The following is a 13,205-nucleotide window of genomic DNA, read 5'->3' on the forward strand; positions in this document are numbered from 1 at the left end:
TATGTTTAATTCATTTATGACTTCCATGACGAACACTGATATAGTACTTAACTCCAAGACAACTATGACTTTACGTACCCTCCAAATACTAATTCATTTCTTATCATTATAGCCCTATGATAAAGTTTCTTGTATTATCTCCATTTTACAGATGAGAACACTGAGGCAAGAAACTAGTCCAGGGTCACAAGCTGATAAGCAGTAGAACTAGGGTTCAGATCCAGGAATCCTGGATCCATGCCCTGAGCATTACCAATGTGCCTTTCAAGACAGTAGCCAAAAAAGTTTAATAGGAGCTATATCTCTGTCTAGTTGGAAGTTGGATGTTTTCTCCTTTGTTTGCTGTATTTTCCTTTATTATCTATTTTTAATCTATTATGTCTTTTTTTGTTTGTTTTACAGTGTATATGTATTAGCTACCTGTAGAAAGAGCTTTGGATAGGTCTGCCTACACACGGAGGGACCCAAGGGCCAGACAATCCCCTTACTACCATCTGCAAGTCACTCTTCCTCTCAGTGTTAAATGCAACACCTACAGTGGATGTCTCCTAAACTGAAAATGGGGACAACCAAGTTGACTTGACATCATTACACCTTGAATGTGCCAGAGAGCATTGGGAAGAAGAACAAGCATCTCAAGAACCTGAATAGAGGTGTGCCTGGGTGGCTCAGTCGGTTAAGCGTCTGACTTCGGCTCAGGTCATGATCTCATGGTTTGTGGGTTCAAGTCCCGTGTTGGGCTCTGTGCTGACAGCCAGCTCAGAGCCTAGAGTCTGCTTCAGATTCTGTGTCTCCCTCTCTTTCTCATCCTCCCCTGCTCACACTGTCTCTCTCTCTCTCAGAAATAAATTTTTTTAAAAGAACTTTAAAAAATTTTTTAATAAAGAACCTGAATAGAAAATAAAATAAATAAGAAGAGGGGAGTTTCTGCTGATCCAGGAAGAACATCATCCAGAGGAGAGAGTTAGTCATACATTCAAGGCTCTCATTACTGGGTCAACAAGAAGGAGAAGAATACAGGGAGAGCAGCAGTAGTTTATATTCCTCTCAAAGAGTATAAATGCTTAGTTTTACTCTTGCTTTTGTTGTTGTTAATGGGAACACTTATAATGGTAATGACAGCAATGATGTGATGTTGATGAAGTAGGTAACTTCAAAAGGTAATTTATAATGTAGAACATTAAGCTTTTAAAAATATGTTTAGGGTAATCAACAAATTCATCTAGTTTCAACTCAATGATCCATCAAGACTTTGCCTACACTAGTTACAATGTAACAAAGCCATCATCCAGGTTGAAGTAAGACTATACAACACCAAAACAACGGGCTAAGTTAGTCAAATACATCAATCCTGAACAACTGTGAGGTGTTTGTACAGAGGGAGTGGGATTTTGCCTAACCTGACTTGTGTTATTGGTCTGAACAGCTGGTTGGGTGGTCCAGTGCAGTCCATTTGTGGAGGACATGGAGCAGCACACCCAGGGTCTCCTTCAATGGAGAATCTGCTGTCCCTGCTATTGGGAGTGCTGTCAGCAGATATCCCTCAGGCCCTGGAGGGTCCTATTCAACTACAAAGAGACTCCTTACATCGTCTAAGGTCATGCCCTTAAAAGACAGCCCATCTCCTACAGAATAGCTCTGTTGGTACCACATACCTACCAGACCTCCCCACTGGGTTGGTCAAGTCTTTGTTGGGTTACATCACAGTTCATCTCCCCCACCCAGAGATGTTGATACCTGATAACCTGCTCCTTAAACTCTGTCTCAGCTTCTATCTGCAGCAAATCCAATCTACAGTACCATTCTAGTTTCATTTCTACATCTCTGTCATTCATTCATTTTGCCTTTTGCCCACTGGAAATAATGATATGCAATGCTGAAAAGTAAATTAGAAAACTGACAGGTTCCCATGGCTGCCTTCTCTTGTTGCCAATGTCAGAAGGGCAGAAGAACAAAGGGAGAGCCATGGCTGATAAGAGTCATACATGAAGGCACAGGGAATATCTTCTTAGAAACAAACCCAGAGGCATAGTGGTAGGAACCTGCTGAAATACATCAGAGAAAGATAAATTGCCTCTTGCACTATACAAGCTTTTGTCAAAAGCAGATGTAAGAGAAGAGATTCCAAGGTCCAGGATCTGCGATGTCTTCTGTGGAAAAAATAAAGGAGACACAAGTAACACTAATGTTCATAAATGTCCTTCCGTGCAAATGGGTGGGTAGCCATGTGGATGGTGGGTTTAAGGCAGACTAAGGAGGCCATTCAAAAAACACTTTGGAACCAAACCATGATAATGGTGCGTGGGTAGAGAAATTTCAATTTGCCATTAGACTTGCCTGATGTCCAGTCCCATTTGGGTGAACACAGAACTTCCAAACTTGGGTGTCTGTTTGCAAAATGGTGGAACAGACCTACCTGAAAGCTATCTGGTTCCCACACTGCCCCTGGTAGTTATTTGTTTATGTTCATGTTAAAAGAAAACTGTTTTAAAGGAGAAAGCATGTTTGTTTCTTTTCATTCACTGAAGGTAGTATTTCTGTTGACATTTTGTCATGAATCTTACTGGCCTGTGTTGGGGCCTCCACACAGACCTGGCTGCTGGCAAACCAGTGGTGCCTATCCCACTGGGACTCAGCAAACACCTACCCCTCTCCGCATCTCAACCAGTGCCTTTTCATACATGATTCTTTTTTCAATCCTATGTCTGTCCTATCCCTTAGAGTCCTTTTTCCCCAAGATCAACTACCCACCAGGAGGCCCCCTACCTGTCTCTGTCCTCCTTCATTCTCTTGATGACAAGTGCACAGTTTAGCAAATAAAAAAATGTATACTTTTTCTTGAAATGTATGAAGAAAGTAAACATATTTCCATCACCCAAAAATGATTACCATAAACTTCTTGGTCTAGATCCTTCTAGATCTTTATGCATATTGACATATATGGATTTCATCTAGCTTTTTTCTTCACTTCTCAGTCCCTTTTCTCTTCTCACTACCCTGTGGCTAAGGTCTTGTCATACATACTAGAAGGACCTTGATGGGCAACTCGAGACAGGAGAGGAAATCAAATGATTTAGTACACCAGGCTGGACAGCTGTGAGGAGATAAGCTGGGTGATGTGGAAGTTCCTAACTGTCTTACTGATCCTTCTCCCAGAATGGGCCATGGGGAGGGCCATTTAGCCCACCCCCTGGCCCCCACAAGGAACACAATAACTGACAACCAGCTTTCAGAGAAGAGGAGGAGAAAAATTGGAACTTACCAAGAGAGTGAACAAGTAGTAATATTCCATATTGTTGTATTGTTGTTATTCCTATTTCACTGGTAAAAAGAAAAAAAAAATGAAGACTTAGGTTAAGTAACAAGGGGCCAAGAGGAGGGAAAAGCAAACTGAGAGCCAAAGGGCTCAGGTTTCTATATTTAAATTTTTGAGGAACAGCCATATTGTTGTCCACAGTGGCTGAATGAATTGGCATTTCCACCAACAGATTAAAAGTGGAACTAGCATATGATCCAGCTATCCCACTTCTGAGTATATATCCAAAGGAGATGAAAACAGGATATCAAAAAGACAGCTGTACTCCCATGTTATTTCAGCATTATTTACAATAGCCAAGAGGTGGCAACAACCTAAAGGCCCATCAATAGATGAATGGATAAAGAAGATGTGTAAATGTACAGTGTAATGTTATTTAGCCACAGGACTGCCATTTGCAGTGACATGGATAAACTTTAAGAACATTACACTGAGACAAGTCAGACTGGAGAAAGGTAGAAACTGTATGATATCATTTATATTTATATGTGGAGTCTGAACAAGCTGAATTCATAGACACACATAGTATAATAGTAGTTTCCAGTAGTTGAGGGTTAGGGAACTGAAGAGATGTTGTTTAATGATACAAACTTGCAAGTAGAAGATGGATAAGTTCTGGAGATCTAATGCAAAGCAGAGTGATTATAGTCAACAATACTGGTTTTATACTTCAAAGTTGCTAGAAGATTAGATTGTAAATGTTCTCACCACAAAAAAGCAATGGTACAGGTGGTAACAGGTGGTAATCATATTGCAATATATAAATGTGTCAAACCAGCATCTTCCTGCTCCTTAAACTTACACAACATTACATGCCAATTATACCTCAATAAGAAAAGGAGCTCAGGTTTCCCATCTCCTAAAGAAGTGGGGGGGGGGGGTGTGATTCTGGAAGATGCCACCTCCTCCTTGTGAAGAAACTGTGGCCCAGTTCAAAAGACTCAGAGAACAACTCCCTAATCCGCACACCCATGTATAATTAAATCCTCCCAAGCTCAGTTTCCTTGCTGATGCCTTGAACTAAGAACCCATCCTGTGGTTTTGGGGCCTAAGTGAGATGGTGAGTGTGAGCTGCTGCATATGCTGACTGACAGAGACCCAGTGCTCAAGGAGAGAGAGCTGTCATTGTTGTGGTTATTAGTAGTAATATTATTGTTATTCCAGTTATTTATCTAAAATGTTTTAATAGATACAGAGTATAGCGTTGGATGTATGTACTTGATTTATTTATCTAAACCTCTATTATGGGGCATTAATCTTGTTCACAAACCTTCTACCATTAATTCTGTTAATGACCTTGGGGAAAGTAAGCACAAATACAAAGATGGGGAAGGAAAATGGCTACTGCCCATACGGAGTTCCTGGCTCTTTCTTGGGGTCCCCTCTGTTTCAGTGATGGAGGGGATGCTCCAGGGCCTCCACCCAACCTTAAATCAATGCAAAGGGAGCCAGCACTCCACGCAGCTCAGGAGGCCTGCCCAGAGCATTTGTAGGCTTTGGAGAGTACAAATGGAGATGCCACGTAAATACTTAGAAGTTATAAACTGAGTTCACAAATTGCTCAACATATAATCTCCACTCTCCTCCTTCCTTCATGCCCCAGAGGCCAGGTTTCAATGCAGGCTTCTCAGATTCCTTGTTTCATTCCATGCTAAAACTGGCAATGAGGAGAAGTAAACCTCAGCTCTCCATCTGTCCCTCCTCTCTTACCACTCTAACTCCATTCCACAGCACGCAGAGCTGAGTGGATTCTGCAGCCTTCAAGTTCACGATCTGTCCACACGTAACATCACACAGCTGCCCCCGTGCCACCACCAGGTGTAGGGCTATGCACCCTGGTCTGCCCTGAGAGGACAGATATGGGGAAGAGCCCCATCGGGGCTCTGGAAGCAGGATCAGGGTCATTGATAGGGAATTCTGGGGTCTAGAAGAGGGGCACTCTGGAAGGGAATTCTAGAAATGCTATATTCCTTTCTAGACTGCATTCTTGGAGGACACATCCTCTGAACCTCTTGATGTCTTCATCTTATGAGAAAGAGAAAGCATAGAAGAAGGTCAGAGCAGAGCCCTATACAGCAAGGGGCTTAGGACAGAGATCTCTTGCTCAGGTCTAGGCAAGGGCAGAATTTCTTAAGGGAAGTCCTCTGTTCTGGCTGGTAAACTTACAGACTACTATTGGGAATTGAACTCAAGTAGATACTTTCATTCATTTATTCAATGAGTATTTTTCCAACCATCAACTACTTGCCAAGTACATGTGTAAAGGAGATGCAAGGATAAAAATACAAAGTCCTTGCTTTCATGGCACTTAGATTCTTTCTCCATAACACGTGCAAAGGCCCTGAGGGAGGAGAAAGCTTATAGTATTGGATTAACAGAAAGAAAGCCAGTGGGCTTAGCCTAGTGAGCAAAATGAAGGGGGCAGAAGTGAGGACAGAGAGGTTACCAAAACTAAATTAAGGAGGGCTTTTTAGGTACCTGTATTTTATGGTATTTATATTATTGTTCAAAATGCCATGAAAAACCAGTGGGTATCCTAAGCAAGATGAGATGTGACCTGATATATGTTTTTAAATAGCATGCTATATAAAGAATGAAGAGGGAAATAAGGGTGAGCTCACCAAACAAGAGGCACAGCCCAGGGAAAGGCAGGTAGTTTCTGGAACTATGTCAGTAGCTGTGAAGCTAGGAAGACATGAGACATGCAATAAGTCAAGATATGTATTTTGGAGCTACCCTTGAAAGAACTTGGTGATAGATTGCATATGGAGGGTAAGGTAAGGAGAGGAGCCCCAGACGACTCTCAGATTCAGATCTCCTCCATTGGGCAGATAGTAGTCCCATTAATGGAGATGTTGTAAAGGGCAGAAAGTGAGAAAATCGAAGGGGGTCTGGAAAGTACAGGGGACACATAGACTGTTCAGTGAATAGCCACCATCTCTGCCACCATGGGCCATGTGCAAAGTGGAAAACATAGCTCAGAGGCAGGGCCTTACCCAACAGCTTTTGCTGGGCAGCCAGCTCACCATACATCTGAGCTCTTGCCATCCTCTGGTACCAACACTGGACTTAATACCATCACTCTTGCCATGATGTCACTCTCAAAGGTGCTGAACTGTCATTTGAAAACACAGCCTGGCTCTTGAAACCAGACACCTTCTTTGGAGAAACTCCATGGGTAGAAATTCTGGATATGACTCAAGACAAAGCAGAGGCCTGGGTGAAGTGGTCCACTGGGTGGTGAGGTGTGAGGTAACAGGAATGGGATGATGGTGATAGATGAATCCTGGGAGATGGGGAAGGCACATTCCTGTCCTCACAAGTCACCCACAGCCTGGCCTCAGATCTCTCTCAGGAGGCCCCATCTCTACGGTCACTTTGAGTTTAAGAATCTGGGGTTGTAAATGAGATGGCCTTGTGAGGCATGTCAAGGAGGAAACCGGCAGACAAGACCATCAGGTCTTTGTATGATACAAGCCTCCAATGCTTCCTTCACCTCCCCTCTCCAAACCCAGGCAAGCATGTTTCTCAATTCCCCCCTCTTTAATAATAATATGTGGTATTAAGCATTTAAAATATACTAGACTTGCCCTGTCCTATGTAGTAGCTACCAGCAACCCAGGACTATTCAGCACTTAAAATGTGACTAGTTGAATTGACATATGCTTGCTAGAAGTATAAACTACACATCAGATTCTGAAGACTTTGTTTAAAAAATATAATATACCTTATTAGTAAATTTTATACTGATTGTATGTTAGAATACAATATTTTAGATATATAAAATTAAATAGAATGTTATTAAAATTATTTTTTTTAATTTTTTAAATGTGGCTCCTAGAAAAATTTATACTATATGGCTTGTATATTTCCCTTAGGAACAATTGTGATTGGGTTCATGATTAGAAAACCACAATATGACTGGGGATATTCACTCTACTGGCTCCCACCCTGCTCCCCCTTAAAAGGCTGATCTGAATTGTCTTTGGGGGGGGGGGCCTGGGTGGCTTAGTCAGTTAAGCATCTGACTTTGGCTCAGGTCATGATATCATGGTTCATGAGTTCAAGCCCCACATCAGGCTCTGTGCTGACACCTTGGAGCCTGGAGCCTGCTTCGGATTCTGTGTCTTCCTCTCTCTCTGCCTGTCCCCCACTCAGACTCTGTCTCTCTCTCCCTCAAAATAAATATTTTTAAAAAAGATTTTGAAATGTCTACTTGGACTGGTTCCGGTTCTTCGGCTTCTGGTTGAGTTCACCTAATGGGGAACAAGAGATTGAGGTGAGGATATTAACTCTCCTGGCTCTCTGTCCAAGGAACACAAGCTAGTCGTGTCTCTCTGCTGTAGGGGACTGGCTGGTGGCCCTCCCCATTAAGCTCTCTGTCTCCATGTTTTAATATGTACTCCTACCATGGCACCTAAGCCTTCTCATTCCAATTCTCCAGGCTGCTACACTATCTTTTGTGATTTCTCTGCACCTGGCCCACATCTTTGTAAATAATCCCCTTACTAAACCCTCCCAGATTACCCAGTTTGAACGTGCCATGTGTTTCCTCTCTGACTCATACAAGATGTGGACTGCTCCAAGAAACAAGATACCATATAACACATTGTCCCATAGGAAAACTCACTCCAAGGAGCAAATTAGATTGTCAGGAACTTACCTACTCCCAATGTTGCCCCAGCTGGAGGAGGGGCTCTTACTCTCCTATGTTGAGTAGATGGGGGTGGGGGGGAGAGGGGTAAAGTGCTTCAAACTGCCAATCCCAAGGTTCCAACAGTTCCGTGGGACCAGATGGGAAGGCTCCAAAGTATCCAGCATGAAAACCAGCAAAAGTGCATGATCAGGGAAGCAGCTGGATCCCTTCAGTTATCATCTTCATGCACAAGAATTGAACTCAACTGAGAGTTTAAAACTCAGGGTTGGCTTGAGTAATATGCATGTCTATGTGCATAAAAACAATAATGCATTCATGATGTATTTATTGAGTATTGACTCTTATGCACCAGGCATTGTAATTATAGGACATTACATTCATATCTCCTTAACCTTCAATACAGTCAAGAAACATTATGTTTCTTGGTTGAGATATATATATCAAACAATTAGCAATTAAAATTTGATCTTAAAGGTACAATTGGGACACAGCTCAACTCACTCCAGAAACTGAGATCCTGAGAAATTAAGTAGCTTACTTATAAAGGTACACTGGAAGGTCATGGTGGAATTCAGTGGCTTTCATGCCAGACTTTCAAGAGCTCTATCTGACTGATGGGCTATCCTTCTTCAAGGTGTGATCCATTTGATATTGTCTAGTTGAGAATTAAACACATAGATAATGTCTGTCCATGAAGAAATGCCCCACCCACCCAATTCAAGCAATGAATTCATCCCATTCAATGGTAAAAAAAAAAAAAATGTTATAAAAGGAACAGAACCCAGGGGATTCTGTCATGACCACTGTGAGAATAGTCACACTGACAGAGGTACATTTGAGAGTGTCTATAACAAAGAATGCTATTTCTGGCAGATGGAGAGAGCAGATCAAGATGGCCAGGGGACAGCAGACACATTTATAAAGGAGAAAAATGAGCAAGGCAAATTTCCTGTCATATTCAGTTCAATTTTCAGCTTAGTCTATGGGAAAAAACTATAGTTTTGTTGGCTTCAGATGGCTCAGAGAGATGTCACAGACCATCAGAAGGAGCCGTGGAATGTGTATTCATGATGGACATGCTTCAGGACCTGGACTTAGTCTCTTCCTTCAGACTCTATGGTCTATTTCACATCCCCTATCAACTCTTGGGAGACCTGAGGGGATTTTTCTTGCCTGCAAGCCTGACCCCAGTTCTCTTTCAGGAATGGCTAATAAGATCTCTGGAATAGAGAAACTCCGCTTTTATTCTGTCTTCACATCCCACCTCATTCAACACCAAACATGGATCAACACAGTGTTCTCTCAAGTTCTGAGACTCTGAACATGCCAGAAAGAATTAAGCAATGAAATGCTATCCCTCTTGGGCTCTCTTGTCCTGGCCTCATGGTTTACACAGCACTGAGATGGCTGCCAGAACACTTGTGAATCCTATTAGTGCTCCCTGGAGGTTCCCAACGCTTAAGCCAAAAACTGACTCATGGATGATCAGTTTCATGGTACTAAACCCCAATCCCATGACAGCATCATACCTCATCAGCTTTGACGTTCTCCTTCGTAACTGAATCTTTAACAGAATTAGGTTTCTCTGGAGCACTCTCTGGAGTAATATTGGCTGCACTGGGTACTTTGCCTATGAAGGCCATCATTTATAATCTGGATGTTGTAATGAAACCAACAGACAATACAGCATTATAGATCATGACGTGCTGTAGTTAGAAATCCTAGAAAAGTCTGATTGCATAATCATTTACTTTTACCAGGTTAGATTTCTTTGATAAGTAGGAAATTGCCTGAATGCTTGCCACCACCCCCTCACATATGTTATATATGTTTATATTTATTTTAAATTTAGAAGAAAAATAAATTAGTATTCCAGGAGGAAATTTATATTGAGCTTTGTGGCTCATTCTACAATTTTTTAGTTTCAAGTTCAATGCAAGCCCCGTAATACTGATATTAAGAAAAGACCGATTATGACAGATATCCTGGGTGGCTCACTGGTTAAGTGTCCAACTTCTGGCTGAGGTTATGGTCTCATGGCTCATGAGTTTGAGCCCTCCATCAGACAAATTGCTGTCGGTTCAGAACCTGCTTCTGATCTTCTGTCTCCCTTTCTTCCTGGCCCTCAACCCTCACAGGTTCAGGCACACCATGGGAGCATGTGCCATTTCTCTCTCAAAAATTAAAAAAAAAAAAACATTTTTTTTAAAAAGACCAATAATGATGCTATAATTATAATTGCTTAGTATTTAGCACTTAGTATTTAAAAGTCCCTGTTCTAAGTACTAAACACCCATTATCTTGATTAATCCTCACAATAATTTTATAAAAGAGGACTACTATTAATCCATTTTATTAATGAGGAAACTGGAACTTTAAGAGTTTAAGGTCACCTGGCTGAGGGTGGCAAAGTCAGGCTTCAGGTCAGATCTTGGGCATCATACCCTTGTTCTTGGGACACCTAGGTGGCTCAGTTGGTTGAGCATCTGACTTCAGCTCAGGTCACTGTCTGTGAGTTCAAGTCCCGTGTCAGCCTCTGTGCTGACAGCTTGGAGCTTGGAACTTGCTTTGGATTCTGTTTCTCCCCCTCTCTCTGTCCCTCCCACCTTACACTCTCTCTCTCGAAAATAAAATAAATAAAACAATTTAAAAAAAGAACCCTGTTCTTAACCTCTAAACAAAAGTGGAGGAGAACAAAATGAGATTTGATTGAAATATCCCATATTTTTGGCTTCTGTTTCTTTCCCATTTTTCACTTTTCTGCAATATTTGGAAGTCAGAGATGTACAACTAAAGTCTCAAAGCAATTTTGAGTCAGATGCAGTTGACCTCAAAAGAACTGGGCAGGTTTTTATTTGAAGCTTTATTTGTTAAATCATAGTTTATCTCTGAAGAGAAATATTATGATGCCAAAGAAAAAATATATAACACCTAATATTCAGCCCAACATAAGCAATGTGGAAATCTCTGGGATTACATAAGACCTTCCCACATGAGTGATTTAGTTATGCTACAGAATGGTGGTGGTTGTCGTGGAGTGTGTGTGTGTGTGTGTGTGTGTGTGTGTGTGTGTGTATGTGAAAGAGAGTAGAGGAAGTTTAAGAGCAAGAAACTGAGAGACAGAGTTTCATTGTTTGTATTTTTGAGAGTTGAGTCTATAGAACCAGACTTCCTGTCCTAGGCCAAGTTCATAGTAAGATAAACAAGAGCTAGTATTTAAATGATGGGTATGTGTGTATATGTTTGTTGCCATGTTTTGGGGACAGAATCAGGAGGAGATGGACTATCATTCCATTATGAGGAGGAGGTTAGTGTGAATCTCTGATTTCCTCTAGGTTAAAGTTTTTGGAAGGGTTGTAAATTCCCCCACCCCACAAAGTGGAAAATGAACCTACTCATGCATTTGTTCATTAATGTAAAAGTTTATTCATTTATTCTTCCATCAAATACTTTTCATATTAATCACATTCAAGAAAGTTTGAAATTACATACCAATTAAGTTGCAATATAGTATATACATATATTTTCATACTTTTATACAAAAAATAGTAATATAATGCAATATAATATTTTATGAAATGTTACATATCACATCATATTAAATACCTTACCAACTATATATATAGTATTTAATTTCATCTTACACACAAATATTAATAGTGTAATTATAGGTGATTTTAATTTTGTCCTTGTATTTTTTGGCTCTTCCAAATTTTCTACAATAAAAATATGACTTATGTGCTTAGATAACAGAACAACTTTTTTTAAGGACACAACCTATAAGTAAAGTTGCCAAATCTGATAGTATCAACTATGCTGAAGTTCAGCCTATGTGAGCTTATTAAAAACCTCTTCCTCTTTAAACTTCTGTATGCTCACTTATCAAATACTTTCAGACCAAGTGGAGGAATGGACTCTGAGCTCCCCGACACACACACACACACACACACACACACACACACACACACTCACACTCACACTCACACTGAGAATGGAGAGTGTATCATCCTTAGTGGCTCACTTTGACAGCTATGACTTCCCAATGCCCACTATGGAAATGTGGTCTCTAAGGACTAGTGGAGCCTGTTCTATCCACACCCACCTCTGCATCCATCACCCACTTCTTATTAATGAAAACAGCAGTAGAGCCCAGGCTACCTTGCTAACACACTGAGGACACAGAAGACTAACTCAACATAATCTAGAGCATTATAACCCTTCCATTGAAAAAGAAACTCTACTCAGAATCCTAAACTGCAAAGTCGGTGCTGTTTTCTAGGGGACTGAGGCCATCAGATAAAGCTGGAATGAAAGAAGGAGTGAGGGGTTATTACTAATGGAGCAGTATATTTTCTAAAGCCACACACCAAATAAAAATCTCTCTAGGTGATCATAGATGTTGCAGAGACTGGGCTGGCTCTTTGGGGTGAGTCAACTGGCTTGTGTCCAGAATGTGCCAAGACACCTGCCATTCTAAATGCAGGGCAGCATTTAGACCCATGTGCCAGCTGTTAGGACTAGCCGGGTGTCCCTCAGCTGCACTATTAGGTTGGTTCTTCTTGTTAAAACAGTTGGGAAATTTAAAAGTCTTTCAGTAATCTTTAATAAGCTTCCAATATGTTGCAAGCATCAAAAGGCACACATGTCCACTAAGGTCATAGTGTGACCCTAGGTCCAAGAAATATGCAACTATAAGAAATGATCTTAGTCTCTCCAAGACCTTGGCAGAAGTAAAACTAAAGAACACTAAAATAATCAGAAAAGGCCATAAGAGAGCCTATTTTAAGTACATAGATCTGTCTGACAGGCATATATATATAATGAGTGTTAATTTTCCCAACAACTCTTGAGTATAAGAAATGTACCACTTTCTTTTTTACTCCGGAGCAAATAAATCTGGTTCCAGGTTCCTATTTATGTGATTAGCAGAACATCTCATGTCTGTATTTGTGAGCTTCCTTTTCTCCTCCATCACACTAGAGAAAAGTCCCTAGTTATCCTGGCCCCTAGTCTATGGGAGACTGGGTTCTCTCCCTTCTTCTGCTTATAAGCCTGCTGTTGAGCAGATCCACCTTTATCATGAGTCAGTCATAAGCACACAACGGATAGGCAAAAATAATACAACAGTTTTCAAGATATGGAGTTCAGGCCTAGAATGGCCAATAGAGACTCTCCCTTCCCCTTTCAAGGCTTCAATTTTGGACAGTAGTCCCCAGACAACCAACAGACAGT

General features: G+C 41.1%; 1 long non-coding RNA gene across 3 annotated transcripts; it reads right to left on the minus strand.

The window, feature by feature from the left end:
- Window positions 1-988: 988 nt before the first annotated feature.
- On the minus strand, window positions 989-8,032 carry LOC120226183. 3 transcript variants are annotated; one of them, XR_005526956.1, is made up of 4 exons: window positions 7,980-8,032; window positions 6,343-6,503; window positions 3,263-3,321; window positions 989-2,150 (listed from the first exon to the last, which is right to left on the minus strand). It is a non-coding gene; the product is annotated as an uncharacterized LOC120226183 (long non-coding RNA). The 3 variants fall into 3 exon arrangements; XR_005526954.1 differs by having other exon boundaries at window positions 6,313-6,503; XR_005526955.1 differs by lacking the exon at window positions 6,343-6,503.
- Window positions 8,033-13,205: the final 5,173 nt, after the last annotated feature.

The sequence above is a fragment of the Hyaena hyaena genome, unplaced genomic scaffold (assembly GCF_003009895.1).
Source record: "Hyaena hyaena isolate Hyena2069 unplaced genomic scaffold, ASM300989v1 scaffold_1614, whole genome shotgun sequence".
Taxonomy (NCBI): domain Eukaryota; kingdom Metazoa; phylum Chordata; class Mammalia; order Carnivora; family Hyaenidae; genus Hyaena; species Hyaena hyaena.